This window comes from Lithobates pipiens, unplaced genomic scaffold (assembly GCF_037356315.1).
Source record: "Lithobates pipiens isolate NorthernLeopardFrog02 unplaced genomic scaffold, aLitPip1_a1.2 Scaffold_19, whole genome shotgun sequence".
NCBI lineage: Eukaryota > Metazoa > Chordata > Amphibia > Anura > Ranidae > Lithobates > Lithobates pipiens.
Genome location: NW_027507764.1, coordinates 163,317,732 through 163,334,749, shown reverse-complemented (window position 1 = coordinate 163,334,749; position 17,018 = coordinate 163,317,732).

Here is a 17,018-nt window from a genome sequence, read left to right as displayed (position 1 = left end):
CTTAACCCCCTGAGCCATAATTGGTCACAGTCACCCTGCCTGAGGCCAATTATAGCTCTCTTCGCTGACGGCGCTGTGATTGGCCAAGCATGCAGGTCATAGTGCATGCTTGGCCAATCATCAGCCAGCAATGCACTGCGATGACGCAGGGCATTATGGGCCGTGACGCGCAGCTCGAATTTGGAGCGAACGGCCCATAATGTTTGATCTTCGTCGAACGATCGAACAGGCGATGTTCGAGTCCAGCTCGAAGCTCATCCCTAACCACCATATAGACTTTTATTCCCTGTGCATTAATGTAGATAGCAGGATTGGTGTAATCATGCCAGCATTTCTCTCTGCAACACCAGGTACCAGCCATCGTAAGAGGACCCAGCGAAGCATGTAACCAACCTGAAGAAAAAAAGATAAATTTAAAGCATAGCATATATGCTGGGAGGTGGGGTTAGACTTTAATCAAAAAGAGCATGGAGCAACAGACTGGCTGCAGAACAGCTTGGGAAAGGACCCTGTCGTGTTTGCATTTTCAGCTATATTTATTCATATATTCATTTATACTTATAAATAAAATATATACAGAATTCTGATGTAGAAAGATGAGATGCTAAACTGGGAACAATTTTAACAACCTCATATACATGCTTGATGCCATTTTGATAGCTAGGAATGAGGAAGATTTGAAGAATCTGTCGATTAAAGGTAAAACAAGATAGTACAAGTGTTGGCTTGCTGCTCTGCATAGGAAAAGGTTATTTCAACCAAGGCTGTCAATTATCTTTTGAAAGACAATGGAGCAAAGAAGGTAATGGCTGACTTTATTTTCTTGGACTCCAAGACTTCTTTAGCTAGTAATTTCAGCTATGAAATCATTTCAGAGTTGTTTCTAGGGAAAGTCATAGCAAATCAATACAAGACAGTGAAGAGAAGAGATATCACATTGCTAATGAATGTTTCAATAGTTAGGTATACATATAACACCATACTATGGACCCTGGACCAGGATCTATTGCTTACCTGGGCTATGACATTGTTTTGACCTTTCGATTGACCCATCAAGTCCAAGCAATGCATGCTAGGGAGAAGTTAAATGTTCACCCATACTCAGAAGAACAAGATATTTTCAACAGTTGAAATGGAGGAATGGAGCAGTGGGAAATCCCAAATGACGTGATTATACAACAGTCGGGTGGTTGATTATTCAGGGCAATTTGTCTGAATCTTTTTAAACTATTAAACAAAATGTAATGTGCTATATTCTGTGAGGAACCAATTATTATTGGTGTCTAATTTCAACTATCTTCTGAGCAGCTGGAAGGTGTAGGAAAATACTTAAAAAAAAAATAGATTTTACCAACATCAATATATAGTGAGATCTGGTGACTGTGGATGCCATTGGAGTACAATGAACTCATTGTCATGTTCAAGAAACCAGTGGTGAAATGATTTGAGCTTTGTGACATGGTGGATTATCCTGCTGGAAATAGCCACCAGAAGATGGGTACATTGTAGTCATAAAGGGTGGACATGGTCAGCAACAATAGGTTGTGGCTAGAGATGAGCCAAACACCCCCCGGTTCGGTTCACATCCAGAACATGCGAACAGGCGAAAAATTTGTTCGAACAAGCGAACACCATTAATTATGGGACACGAACATAAATAATCAAAAGTGCTAATTTTAAAGGTGTATATGCAAGTTATTGCCATAAAAAGTTTTGGGGACTCGGGTCCTGCCCCAGGGAACATGTATCAATGCAAAAAAAGTTTTTAAAACGATGCATAGTAATCCATTATGCTTTACCTTTGCAGGGAATGAAAGAGGAAGTAAACCCATCAGGGTTTACTTCCTCTTTAAATTGCATACCTGGGGGTGTCTATAGTATGCCTGTAAAGTGTAAATGTTTCCCGTGTTTTGAACAGTCTGAGAGCAAAAATACCTTTCTAATGGAAAAAAATGTCATTTAAAACTACTCGTGGCTATAATAAATTGTCGGTTCCGGCAATACACATGAAAGTCATTGAAAAAAACAGCATGGGAATCCCCCACAGTGGAACCCTGAACCAAAATATTTTTTTTTAAATGTGCGGGGTCCCCCCAAATTCCATACCAGGCCCTTCAGGTCTGGTATAGATATTAAGCGGAACCCCACCAAAATAAAAAAAAATGGCATGGGGGGTCCCCCAAAAATCCATACCAGACCCTTATCCAAGCATGCAACCTGGCAGGCCGCAGGAAAAGAGGGGGAAATGAGAGAGCGCCCCCCTGAATCATACCAGACCACATGCCCTCAACATGGGGAGGATGCTTTGGGGTAGCCCCCTAAAGCACCTTTTCCCCATGTTGATGGGGAAAAGGGCCTCGTCCCTACAACCCTTGCCTAGTGGTTGTGGGGGCCTGCGGGCAGGGGGCTTATCGGAATCTGGAAGCCCCCTTTAACAACTGGACTCCCAGATCCCAGTCCCCCTGTGTGAATTGGTAATGGGGTACAAATGTACCCCTACCATTTCACAAAAAAGTGTCAAAAATGTTAAAAAAGACAATAGCCCGTTTTTGACAATTACTAGTCTTCTTATTAATGTCTTCTTCTTTTCCCGCTTCTTCTTCCATCTTCTTCTGTTCTTCCTTCGGTTTTCTTCTTCTTCCTCTATCTTGTTCTTCCCCAGCGTCTTCCTCTATCTTCCCCTGCTTCTTCCTCCGGTCTTCTCGTCCGGCATCTTCTTCCCCGCTTCATCCTCTGGACAATCTGCCTCAATGGGAATCTCCCACTGTGTGACGCTTCTGTTCAGGTGATAGCTCTTATATAACGGAGGGTGGAGCCACCCAGTGACCCCATCCCCCTGTCAGAATTGCCGTTATTGTCAAAAACCGGCTATTGTCTTTTTTAACATTTTTGAAATGGTAGGGGTACATTTGTACCCCATTACCAATTCACACAGGGGGCGGGATCTGGGGGTCTCCTTGTTAAAGGGGGCTTCCAGATTCTGATAAGCCCCCTCACCCGCAGACCCCCCACAGCCACTAGGCAAGGGTTGTGGGGATGAGGCCCTTCTCTCCATCAACATGGAGACAAGGTGCTTTGGGGGGCTACCCCAGAGCACCCTCCCCATGTTGAGGGCATGTGGCCTGGTACGATTCAGGAGGGGGAGGCTCTCTCGCCCCCCCCCACTTTTCCTGCGGCCTGCCAGGTTGTGTGCTCGAATAAGGGTCTGGTATGGATTTTTAGGGGGATTCCATGCCATTTTAAATTACTTTTTTCCTTTAGAAATTTTTCTAATTCCTAGTAGAAATACTACTCTTAGTAGAAATACTCTCAGACTTTTCTAAACACAGGAAACATGCGCCACTTTACAGGCATACTATAGACATCCCCAGGTACGAAATTTAAAGGAATATTACACTTTTATTGTTTCACTTTAAGCATTTTTAAAATCACCGCTCCTGAATAAACTGCCATTTTTAAAACTTTTTTTTGCATTGATACATGTCCCCTGGGGCAGGACCCAGGTCCCCAAACACTTTTCATGACAATAACTATGAGCCTTTAAAATTAGCACTTTTGATTTCTCCCATAGACTTTTAAAGGGTGTTTAGCGGCTTTCGAATTTGCCGTGAACACACCAAATTGTTCGCTCTTCGGCGAATAGGCGAACAGCCAATGTTCGAGTCGAACTCATGTTCGACCTGAACATGAAGCCCATCCCTAGTTGTGGCATTTAACCACTACATCCCCGGACCATTAAACACCTTAAGGACCAGAGGTCTTTTTCCAATTTCGCACTGCGCTGCTTTAACTGGTAATTGCGCGGTCATGCAATATTGCACCCAAACGAAATTTGCGTCCTTTTCTTCCCACAAATAGAGCTTTCTTTTGATGGTATTTGATTGCCTCTGCGATTTTTATTTTTTGCGATATAAATGGAAAAAGAGCGAAAATTTTGAAAAAAAAGATATTTTCTTCTTTTTGTTATAAGAAAAATCGAATAAACTAAATTTTAGTCATACATTGAGGGCAAAATTTATTCAGCCACATGTCTTTAGTAAAAAAAATGTCAATAAGCGTATATTTTTTGGTTTGCGCAAAAGTTATAGTGTCTACAAACTAGAGTACATTTTCTGGAATTTAAACAGCTTTTAATTTATGACTGCCTATCTCATTTCTTGAGGTGCTAAAATGGCAGGGCAGTACAAACCCCCCCAAATGACCCCATTTTGGAAAGTAGACACCCCAAGGAAATTGCTGATGGGTATGTTGAGCCCATTGAATATTTATTTTTTTTGTCCTAAGGGATTGAATAATGACAAAAAAAATAAAAAATTTTTACAAAAAGTTGTCACTAAATGATATATTGCTCACACATGCCATGGTTATATGTGGAATTGCACCCCAAAATATATTCCGCTACTTCTCCCGAGTATGGGGATACCACATGTGTGGGACTTTTTGGGAGTCTAGTTGCGCACGGCACCCCGAAAACCAATCACCACCTTCAGGATTTCTAAGGGTGCAAATTTTTGATTTCACTCCTCACTACCTATCACAGTTTCGAAGGCCATAAAATGCCAAAATAGCACAAAACCCCCCAAAATAACCCCATTTTGGAAAGTAGACACCCCAAGCTATTTACTGAGAGGCATGTTGAGTCCATGGAATATTTTATATTTTGCCACAAGTTGCGGGAATATTACAAACTTTTTTTTTTGCACAAAGTTGTCACTAAATGATATATTGCTCACACATGCTATGGGCATAAGTCAAATTACACCCCAAAATAAATTCTGCTGCTTCTCCCGAGTACGGGGATACCACATGTGGGGGACTTTTTGGGAGCCTAGCCACGTACGGGACCCCGAAAATCAAGCACTGCCTTCCGGATTTAAATATAAAATGCTACCAAAAAAACTGTTAGCGATGCCAGGGATCAGGCCTGACTCTGCGATCGCTGCAGTTATGTGTTTAGTGTTTTGTAAGTGACAGTGATCGATCGATACTGCACTTGGGTGGGCTGGGCAGAGGGGCAAAACGCAGGTGCTAGCAGGTATCTGGGCTGATCCCGCTAACAATGCGTTTTTTTGGAACCCTGCACTGCTGGGGACGCTAGTATAGATCTGATCAGATCAGATATTGATCTGTTCAGATTCTATACCACTACGGGAGGTTTATGCTTTGCGTGTGGGTGTTAGCAGTACTGGCACTAACCTAGCGCTGCCTGGGGCGACGCAGACCCTGACCCTAAAACCTAATTGATATCACTCGCCGGGTGATCAGGGGGTTAAACCTTTATTGGGTAATAAATGGTGGGTGCCCTGATGCTATAAAAAGCAAACTAACTAGAGTCACCCGTAACACTTATACGGTGATCACTGGTGAAAGGGTTAACTAGGGGCAATCAGGGGGTTCAAATTTTTATTAGTTAGTATATGGGGGTCCCTGGGCTATATAAAAACCTGACGGGGAACCTAAATAACTAACTGGCTAACCAGCGTCACCAGTGACACTTATACTGTGATCGCTGGTGAAAGGGTTAACTAGGGGCAATCAGGGGGTTAAAACCAATATTGGGTAGTATATGGGGGTACCTAACGCTATAAAAACCTGGCGGTGAACCTAAAAAAATAACTAGCTACCTAACGACACTAGTGACACTGATGCAGCGATCAGAAAAACGATTGCTTAGTGACACTGGCAAAAGGGGGTGAAAGGGTTAACTAGGGGCAATCAGGGGGTTAAAACCATTATTGGGTAGTATATCGGGATACCTAGCGCTATAAAAACCTGGCGGTGAACCTAAAAAAATAACTAGCTACCTAGCGACACTAATACAGCGATCAGAAAAATGATCCCTTAGTGACACTGGCAAAAGGGGGGTGAAAGGGTTAACTAGGGGCAATCAGGGGGTTAAAACCATTATTGGGTAGTATATCGGGGTACCTAGCGCTATAAAAACCAGGCGGTGAACCTAAAAAAATAACTAGCTACCTAGCAACAGTAGCGACACTAATGCAGCGATCAGAAAAATGATCCCTTAGTGACACTGGCAAAAGGGGGGTGAAAGGGTTAACTAGGGGCAATCAGGGGGTTAAAACCATTATTGGGTAGTATATGGGGGTACCTAGCGCTATAAAAACCTGGCGGTGAGCCTAAAAAAATAACTAGCTACCTAGCGGCACTAGTGACACTAATGCAGCGATCAGAAAAACGATCGATTAGTGACACTGGCAAAAGGGGGTGAAAGGGCTAACTAGGGGCAATCAGGGGGTTAAAACCATTATTGGGTAGTATATCGGGGTACCTAGCGCTATAAAAACCTGGCGGTGAACCTAAAAAAATAACTGGCTACCTAGCGACACTAGCGACACTAATGCAGCGATCAGAAAAATGATCGCTGAGTGACACTGGCAAAAGGGGTGAAAGGGTTAACTAGGGGCAATCAGGGGGTTAAAACCATTATTGGGTAGTATATCGGGATACCTAGCGCTATAAAAACCTGGCGGTGAACCTAAAAAAATAACTAGCTACCTAGCGACACTAATACAGCGATCAGAAAAATGATCCCTTAGTGACACTGGCAAAAGGGGGGTGAAAGGGTTAACTAGGGGCAATCAGGGGGTTAAAACCATTATTGGGTAGTATATCGGGGTACCTAGCGCTATAAAAACCAGGCGGTGAACCTAAAAAAATAACTAGCTACCTAGCAACAGTAGCGACACTAATGCAGCGATCAGAAAAATGATCGCTTAGTGACACTGGCAAAAGGGGGGTGAAAGGGTTAACTAGGGGCAATCAGGGGGTTAAAACCATTATTGGGTAGTATATCGGGGTACCTAGCGCTATAAAAACCAGGTGGTGAACCTAAAAAAATAACTAGCTACCTAGCGACAGTAGCGACACTAATGCAGCCATCAGAAAAATGATCGCTTAGTGACACTGGCAAAAGGGGGGTGAAAGGGTTAACTAGGGGCAATCAGGGGGTTAAAACCATTATTGGGTAGTATATCGGGGTACCTAGCGCTATAAAAACCAGGCGGTGAACCTAAAAAAATAACTAGCTACCTAGCGACAGTAGCGACACTAATGCAGCGATCAGAAAAATGATCGCTTAGTGACACTGGCAAAAGGGGGTGAAAGGGTTAACTAGGGGCAATCAGGGGGTTAAAACCATTATTGGGTAGTATATCGGGGTACCTAGCGATATAAAAACCTGGCGGTGAACCTAAAAAAATAACTAGTTACCTAGCGACAGTAGCGACACGAATGCAGCGATCAGAAAAATGATCGCTTAGTGACACTGGCAAAAGGGGGTGAAAGGGTTAACTCTAGGGGCAATCAGGGGGTTAAATCTTTATTGGGGGGTGATAGGGGGCTACCCTGGACCTAACACTAACTGCTCTGACAGTTTTAACTGTTACAACTGACACTGAATACAGTGATCAGTAAAGAAATGATCAATGCAATCAGTGACTCTGTGACTGGGGGGGGGAGGGTGGCGATCGGGGGAGGGATCGGGGGGGGGGGATTTTTTGTGCCTGTGTGTACCTACATGTCAGTGTAGTGTTGGTGCACACTTACTTTTAGTCTTCTCCTCGTAGTCCGGTCAAAAAGACCGCCCCGAGGAGAATGACATCACTTCCTCCTTCCTGTGTAAACAATACACAGTGGGAGGAAGCTTCTCATTGGCCAGGAGCGATCCAGAGGGGGTGGCCAGAAACCAACGGCCATCCCCTCATCACGGATCGCTCCTGGAGCGAACCGGACCGCCGTATCCAGCGGGAGGGGGTCCGATCGGACCCCCCACCCGCTGGAAGGCAGGCACGTACATGTACGTGCTTGTGCCTGCCTGTGCCATTGTGATGACGTACAATGGCAATACGGCGGTCCTTAAGTGGTTAAACAATGCTCAATTGGTACTAAGGGGCCCAAAGTGTGCCAAGAAAATATCCCCCACACCATTACACCACTAGCCTGAACTGCTAATACAAGGCAGGATAGGTTCATTTTTCCATGTTGTGTAAGGCAAATTCTGAGCCTACCATCTGAATGTTGCAGCTGAAATCAGGACCAGGCAACATTTTTCCAATCTTCTACTGTCAAAATTTGGTGAGCCTGTGTGAATTTTAGCCTCAGTTTACTGTTCTTAGCTGACAGGAGTGGCACCCAGTGTTGTCTTCTGCTGCTGTAGCCCATCTGCTTCAAGGTTCAATGTGTTGTGTGTTCAGAGATGGTATTCTGCATACCTTGGTTGTAACAAGTGGCTATTAGTGCTACTGTTGCCTTTCTAGCGTTTCAAATCAGTCTGCCCATTCTCCTCTGTCATCAGTGGGGCATTTTCGTCCACGCAAATGCCAGTTACTGGATATTTTCTCTTTCTTGGACCATTCTCTGTAAACCCTAGAGATAATTGTGCAGGAAAATCCCAGTAGATAATCATTTTTTTAACTGGTGCGTGTATATAATGTATATCCATTATTGTTTTTGTCAGATGTTTTTGTAAAATAAATATTTTCTCGATAAGGGCATATAGTACAGTTTCTAACAGTGTATGTATGCAATGTTTCATCTAAATATCCCATTCCTTTAACACAGTCTGTGAACATGACTTGTTGTGGTGCTACTAAAGACGCTATGTGAATTATTTTATTACTTTTTAAAACTAATACATAATATATGCTGATAGTACACAAAATACACAAATCATTGTCCCTTTAACCTCTAATGTTGCTTTTTATGTCTTAACCAAGATAGATTTAGTGTTGTTTTTATGTAGACAAATTGCATTACGGATATTTGTGTTTGAAGGTATTAAAGAATTTATTGGATTAAGCCACAGCAGTGAACTTTTAACAAGAGATATATTTCAGCTATATGCCTGCGTCCCGGTGCTGCGTTACATGCCCACCTTTATGCTGTTCTTTATTGCGTAGCTAAAGCTCTAGAATGTATATGGCGTCATTGAGTGTTTATTGCATTACTGTTGCATTAATTCTACCTTAATAAATATGTCTTGCTTCCTGGACAAAGTACATTTGGATTTAACCAAGCAAAACAATGCTAATACTAAACTGGTGAAGAGAGAGACATTCACATACAAAAAAAATGTTTATCAAAAAAAACCTTTGCCTAAAAACATCTATAAATGTATACCCACGGCAAATGCTTCTTCTTTATTTTAGTTAAACTTACATATGAAAAGGAATATCTCTCTATTTCTTTTTCACTTTTATCAGTCATTAGGTCTATTTTATAGTGCCATAAGCATTGCTATTGCTCATTGTGGCAAATTTATTGTGGCATTTATTGTGACCTATTATTATTAAACATGTCAATCACCGAGGTACATAATTCCCTGCGGCAAATTATGAAGCGTTTTATTCACGATTCACCAATATCAACACAAAAGGCTAATATATTCAGTAAGCAAATCTGTCCCAAGCAAAAAAAAAAAACTAATATTTGGACAAGCTGAAATGAACACAACAATTTTTTTTTCTAGGTATTACTGTATACAATTGTAATATAGAAAAACTGTATTCGTTTGGATGTATCAAATGCAATAAAACAACACAATTTGTATTAAAACACACTACAAAGCAAGGTCAACTTAGTATATTAGGTCAGCTATCTCATATTGACTTGCAGCATTAAAGTAATATAAAAAAAACAGTGTGGGAAAAAAAAAAGTTAGAAACATATTTACCATTTCACACATCAGAGGAGGATGTCACAATTCTTCCTAGAAACACAAAGTATTTTGAAGCTCTTTTTAGAACAGTATAGGAGTGTCTGTTTAAGGGATTTAGGATTCTAAGGGCATGTTTACAGAATTCGCATTGGACTGCATTGGGCTCCCCAGTGCAGTCCCAATACAGAGTAAAATAACCTGAATGTTCTATAGCAAGAAAAAAAAAATTCTCTACAAATCAGTAACAACACTAAAAATCTGTGACTCACTTTTCCCATGATCAAAAGGAATAAAACCTTTACTCACTTCCATGACAATCTGTGGCCTACACTTCGGGAAGACTGGGCCATGACTCAGGCTGTAGCACTGCCAACTTAGAAGACTCCTCTCATCTGTAATGGTTCAGACACACGGTCGGATTGTTTGTCGGAAATTCCATCCGAGTGTAGGTTCCATCAGACAGTTTCCATCAGAATTTCCATCGCACAAAATTTGAGATCTGGTTCTCAAATTTTCCGACAACAAAACCTGTTTGCATAAATTCCGATCGTGTGTACACAATTCCGACGCACAAAGTGCCACACATGCTCAGAATAAATTACAAGACGGAAGCGCTCAGCCTGGTAAAACTAGCGTTTGTAAAGGATATAGCACATTCGTCACGCTGCAATTTTTTTAATAGTTTAATGCAGCACATTCTCTTCTTTTTTAGAATGCTAGAAGAATGAAGTTTTTTTGCTGCTAATATTCACACAGAGTTCTCACAAACTGATTTCTTTATTATTTCTCGTAATCTCATGAATAATATTAATTTGGTTTTTCGCCAGGTCTCCGTAATAAAGTTTATCATTTTTGCATTTTCTTTTCTAGTGTTCTCCATAATATTATTTCTCGTTTTGTGTGTAAAGTTACCACAACACCATTATTATCTTGTATTTTTTAACCTCAAGGAGGTTGGTTGGTGTTGGTGTCCCTTGTTAATTTGACCTTGTATTTCTGAAATGTACCCTCCTATTCACTTTTGAAGTAAAACACATATCCAATTATTTCTGAAAAAGAAGTAGCCATTTATTCTGGGTCATAACAAACTAAAGTGAAAGGCAACGCTGGAGAAACTGGTGAAATTTGCGAAGCCTTTGCAAGACACAACACAAGACAAACCCTAATGTCAGGCAAAACTCTACTAATCTTGACCCAACATAGGCCTCAATCTATAAGCAGTATAGGCCATTAATGCACCAAGTTAAAATTGTACCTTCGTTATAACAATCATCGCTTCCGTTACTCCGTCCTCCGCTCACAGATTGTACGTACGACTCACGCGTGTTCCCGCTTTATATACACTGCGCATTCGTGATACTCCACTCACCCCTGATATTCTTTCTAGTATATTCCCTGCCCCTTCTCTTTCGGCACAGTGGGAGAGCACATGGCGGCAAGACAACAGGTACATGCAGAGGAGAGCAGCAATGACGAAAGGCCAGAGCCACAAACGTGGTCTCATCTGCATTCCCAATGTGAAAGCCCAAGTGCTTTAATAGCCCTTTCACAATGTCAATGCCTGAAAAACGCTCGTAAAGCGCTGCTTAAAGACCCCTTTTCACACGGGGGCATTTTTCTGGCATTTTCATGTGCTTTAGCGTTAAAAAAAGCACCTGTAAAGCGCTTGAAAGAAGCTGCAACTGCAATCCCAATGTAAAAACCAGAGTGCTTTCACACTGAGATCCCTTTCACACTGGGGCGTTTTGCAGGCGCTTTAGCTTTGAAAAAAGCGCCTGTAAAGCGCCTGAAAGAAGCCGCAACTGCAATCCCAATGTAAAAGCCTGAGTGCTTTCACACTGAGGCGCTGCGCTGGCAGGGCATCAAAAAAAGTCCTGCAAGCAGATTCTTTGCAGCGCTTTTGGAGCGGTGAATACAACGCTCCTAAAGCGCCCCTTCCCATACAAATCAATGGGAAGCGCCTGTAAAATGCCTGAAAAGCGCCTGAAGACCCCTTTCACACTGGGGCATTTTTCAGGCGCTTTAGCGTTAAAAAAAGCACCTGTAAAGCGCTTGAAAGAAGCCGCAACTGCAATCCCAATGTAAAAGCCTGAGTGCTTTCACACTGAGATCCCTTTCACACTGGGGCATTTTTCAGGCACTTTAGCGTTAAAAAAAGCACCTGAAAAAAGCCGCAACTGCAATCCCAATGTAAAAGCCCGAGTGCTTTCACACTGAGTCGCTGCGCTGGCAGGGTGTCAAAAAAAGTCATGCAAGCAGCTTCTTTGCAGCGCTTTTGGAGCGGTAAATACACCGATCCTAAAGCGCCTCTTCCCATTGAAATCAATGGGAAGCGCCTAAAAAATGCCTGAAAAGCGCCTGAAAAACGCTTTTGGCAGCAGCGTTTTGTGGGCGCTTTTAACCCTTTATTTGGCCACTAGCAGGGGTTAAAAGCGCCCCAATAGTGCTCGAAAAACGCTGGTAAAGCGCTGCTAGGGTGTAAATTTTTGATTTCACTCCTCACTGCCTATCACAGTTTTGGATGCCATGGAATGCCCAGATAGCACAAAATCCCCCCAAATGACCCCATTTTGGAAAGTAGAAACCCCAAGCTATTTGCTGAGAGGTATGGTGAGTATTTTGCAGACCTTGATTTTTGTCACAAGTTTTTAAAATTGAAAAAAGAAAAAAATATACATTTTTCTTTTTTTTCTTCATTTTCAAAAACAAATGAGAGTTGCAAAATACTCACCATGACTCTCAGAAAATAGCTTGGGGTATCTACTTTCCAAAATAGGGTCATTTGGGGGGGTTGTGCCATCTTGGCATTTTATGGCCTTCAAAACTGTAATAGGTAGTGAGGCGTGAAATCAAAAATGTATGCCCTTAGAAATCCTGAAGCTATTGCTTGGTTTTCGGGACCCCATACGTGGCTAGGCTCCCAAAAAGTCCCACACATGTGGTATCCCCGTACTCAGGAGAAGCAGTAGAGTGTATTTTGGGGTGTAATTCCACATATGCCCAAGGCATGTTTGAGCAATATATCATTTAGTGATAACTTTGTGGAAAAAAAAAAAAGTTTGTCATATAACTTGTGGCAAAATATAAAATATTCCATGGACTCAACATGCCTCTCAGAAAATAGCTTGGGGTGTCTACTTTCCAAAATGGGGTCACTTTGGGGGGGGGGGGTTGTGCCATCTTGGCATTTTATGGCCTTCAAAACTGTGATAGGTGGTGAGGAGTGAAATCAAAAATATACGCCCTTAGAAATCCTGAAGGCGGTGATTGGTTTTCGGGGCCCCGTGCACGGCTAGGCTCCCAGAAAGACTCACACATGGGGTATTCCCGCACTCAGAAGAAGCAGAAGAATTTATTTTTTAGTGTAATTCCACATATGCCCATGGAATGTGTGAGCAATATGTCATTTAGTGACAATGTTGTGCAAAAAAAAAAGTTTGTAATATTCATGCAACTTGTGCCAAAATATAAAATATTCCGTGGACTCAACATGCCTCTCAGCAAATAGCTTGGGGTGTCTACTTTCCAAAACAAGGTCATTTGGGGGGGGGGGGGCGTTGTGCCATCTTGGCATTTCAGGGCCCTCAAAACTGTGATTGGTAGTGAAGAGTGAAATTAAAAATGTGTGCCCTTAGAAATCCTGCGGTGCTTAGCTTTCAGGCCCTGTACGTGGCTAGGCTCCCAAAAGTGTGGTACCCCTGTACTCAGGAGAAGCAGCAGAATGTATTTTGGGGTGCAATTCCACAAAAAATAAAATATTCAATGGGCTCAACATGCCCCTTAGCAATTTCCTTAGGGTGTCTACTTTCCAAAATGGGGTAATTTGGAGGGGGTTTGTACTGCCCTGCCATTTTAGCACCTCAAGAAATTAGATAGGCAGTCAAAAACTAAAAGCTGCGTAAATTCCAGAAAATGTACCTTAGTTTGTATACGTGATAACTTTTGCGCAAACCAATAAATATACGTTTATTGACTTTTTTTAACCAAAGACATGTGGCTGAATAAATTTTGGCCTAAATGTATGACTAAAATTTAGTTTATTGTATTTTTCTAAAAACAAAAATTAGAAAATATCATTTTTTTTCAAAATTTTCAGTCTTTTTACATTTATATCGCAAAAAATTAAAATAGCAGAGTCAATCAAATACCTTTAACAGAAAGCTCTATTTGTGGGAAAAAAAGAAATTTAGTTTTGGTACAACATTGCATGACTGCGCAATTACCAGTTAAAGCAGCGCAGTGCTAAATTGTAAAAAGTCCTCTGGTCATTGACCAGTCAAATGGTCCGGGGGCTGAAGTGGTTAAATAGTTGTGTAGAATGCAGCATGCAAGGATTATATGGTTAGGTTTATATTCCGCCACGTTTATTGGCATAAGCAATAGGCGGAACCGGCTGGCTATTGTCCCAAAAGCGTTCTCCACCACTCTTCTGGCTCTGACCAGACGGTAGTTCTAAACCCTCTGGTCCGGGGTGAGGGTCCTCATGGCTTCAAAACGGCTGGCTGGTCAGAACAAACTAACAGAAAGCACTGAAAAACAAAGGCCAGAGCTGAAAATCAGATATGAGTGGACAAGAACGCACAGAAAATCAAATACGTAATAGAAATATGAACCCATAAGCACAAACTGAAGAGCAGTAACGATCGGAAAAGCAGGAGGCTGAAAAGCACGAATGGTCTGTTACCAAACCTCTACTAACACGAGATTAGCGGAAGGAGCCCAAAGGGTGGTACACTCGGTATTGAACTTCCTCTTTCCAGAGCCATTGTAGGTTTTGTACGTCACCGCATTCTTGACATTCGCAAATGCCGACCAACTTTGTGTGAATGTGTGTATGCAAGACAAGTTTGAGCCAACATCCATTGGAAAAAAACATGGATTTTGTTGTTGGAATGTGTGATCGTGTGTAAGAGGCATTTGTGTTTGTTCCAGATCTAATTACTGTTTATCTCTGACATGCAGCAGCAGCACTAGACTGAGAGACCCAGGAACTGTGGAATTTGTAGTTTCTTCAAAAGAAATATCATGTCTGAAACTACAGACTGAGGTCACACATTAACCTGTGCAGGTTAACAAAACAATGCCTGTCTGAGATAAAAATGGAATTGATACAATGGTATAGTCAAAAATATTGTCCAGAATCCACTCTAAAATGTCTCTCAAATAATGTCCAAAAAGCTATGAACAAATTAGGATCCACAACGTTGCATTTCTCTGGACTGGAAAATCCTTTGTTTGGACTATAAAATAAAAATAGAGAGCACTGATATAGTGTAAGATCCTCAATAACACATTATTATATTATAATGTTTACAAAAGAATTTATATTGTTATAAATCATCCATAGAATCCAAAATATCTCCGATCAACAGACACAGCGGCTCAGTAATTCCTCCTGGGTTATGCGTCTGACCAATGTCAAAGTCAGAGCAAGAGAATGTCACCAGTAGGGATGAGCCTGATGTTTGAGTAGAACGTAAGTTCACCAAACAGCAAACAATATGCGGTGTTCGCAGCAAATTCGAAAGCCACCACAACACCGTTAAAGTCTATAGGACACAAACATGAAAAATCAAAAGTGCTAATTTTAAAGGCTTATATGCAATTTATTGTCATAAAAAGTGTTTGGGGACCTGTGTCCTGCCCCAGGGGACATGTATCAATCCTAAAACATTTTTTAAAAACTGATGTTTTGTCGGGAGCAGTGATTTATTTAATGCTTAAAGTGAAATAATAAAAATGAAATATTCCTTTAAATATCATGCCTAGGGGGTGCCTAAAGTATGCCTGCAAAGTGCCGCATTTTTTTCCAGTGTTTAGAACAGTACCACAGCAAAATGACATTTATAATGAAAAAATTGTTATTCAAAACTGATTGCGGTTGTAATGAATTGTTGGGTCTTGGCAATATAGATAAAACTCATTGAAAAAAAGAGCATGGGTTCCCCCACAGTCCATTACCAGGCCCTTTGAGTCTGGTATGAATATTAAGGGGAACCCTGAACCAAAATGAAAAAAAAAATTGTGTGAGGGTCCCCCAAAAATCCAAACCAGGCCCATCAGGTCTGATATGGGAATTAAGGGGAACCCTGCACCAAATTAAAAAAAAAATGGCATGGGGTCCCAACAAAATCCATACCAGACACTTCAGATCTGGTCTTGATTTTATGGGAAACCCTGCGCCAAAATGTTAAAAAAAAATGGCGTAGGGTTCCCCCAAAATCCATACCAGACCCTTATCCGAACATGTAACCTGGCAGGCCACAGGAAAAAAGGGAGGATGAGAGAGTGCCCTCCCTCCCCCCTACTGAACTGTAACAGGCCATATGCCCTCAACATGGTGAGGGTTTTTGGGGTCTGACCCCAAAGCACCTTGTCTCCATGTTGATGGGGACAAGGGGCTCATCCCCACAACCCTTGCCTGGTGGTTGTGGGGGTATGCGAGTGGGGGGCTTATTGGAATCTAGAAGCCCCCTTTAACAAGGGGACACCAGATCCTGCCCCCCCATGTGAATTGGTAATGGGGTACATCGTACCCCTACTATTTCACAAAAAAAGTGTCAAAATGGTAAAAAAGACAAGAGACAGCTTGGGAGAAGTCCTTTATTAAAAAAAAAAAATATGTCCCGCAAAGTAAATTCACGTCACCTGACGGACCAAAAAAAAGCCACAACTGTTCCGCCTCAATGACTGATGCGTCTTCTCCGTGACAATTCTTATATAATTGAGGGCGGGGCCACCTGGTGATGTAAACAGGTGACCCCGCCCCCCTCTGACTCCACAGGGGCTTCCCTGTGGTGTGACTTGATTATTCATGTTCGTGTCCCATAGACTTTAACGGTGTTCGTGTGTTCTGCAGAAATTTTTGCCTGTTTGCATGTTCTGCTGCGAACTGAACCAGAGGGTGTTTGGCTCATCCCTAGTCACCAGCACACCAAGGATCTTCAGAATGGGTGTACAGATTTAATAAGCAATCCCGTTGTTACAGCAGATTGAAAAGTTTTGGAGCAATCTGCTGTAATGATGTGATCACTGATTAAAGCTTTGGAACCATTCTGGAGATCTTTCATTTGCTTCTGACATTCTCTTGTTCTGACTTGACACAGTTCCAGCCAGTGGTCGCTTAAGCACCCACTTATATGCACAGCCATTTCTATAGGAATGCGTTGTTGGAAAGGCCTACTTTTTGGAAAATATTTCCTCTATGGGGAATAGCTTCACAAACCGCTTTCAAGGAATTTGTCTTTTCTGGATAGGCCGGGACCTTCAAAATTCCAGACCAGTGACCTGTGGGACTGTGCTTTCTTGAAGTAAACAGTTTTAATTTTCTAAAACTGTGTCA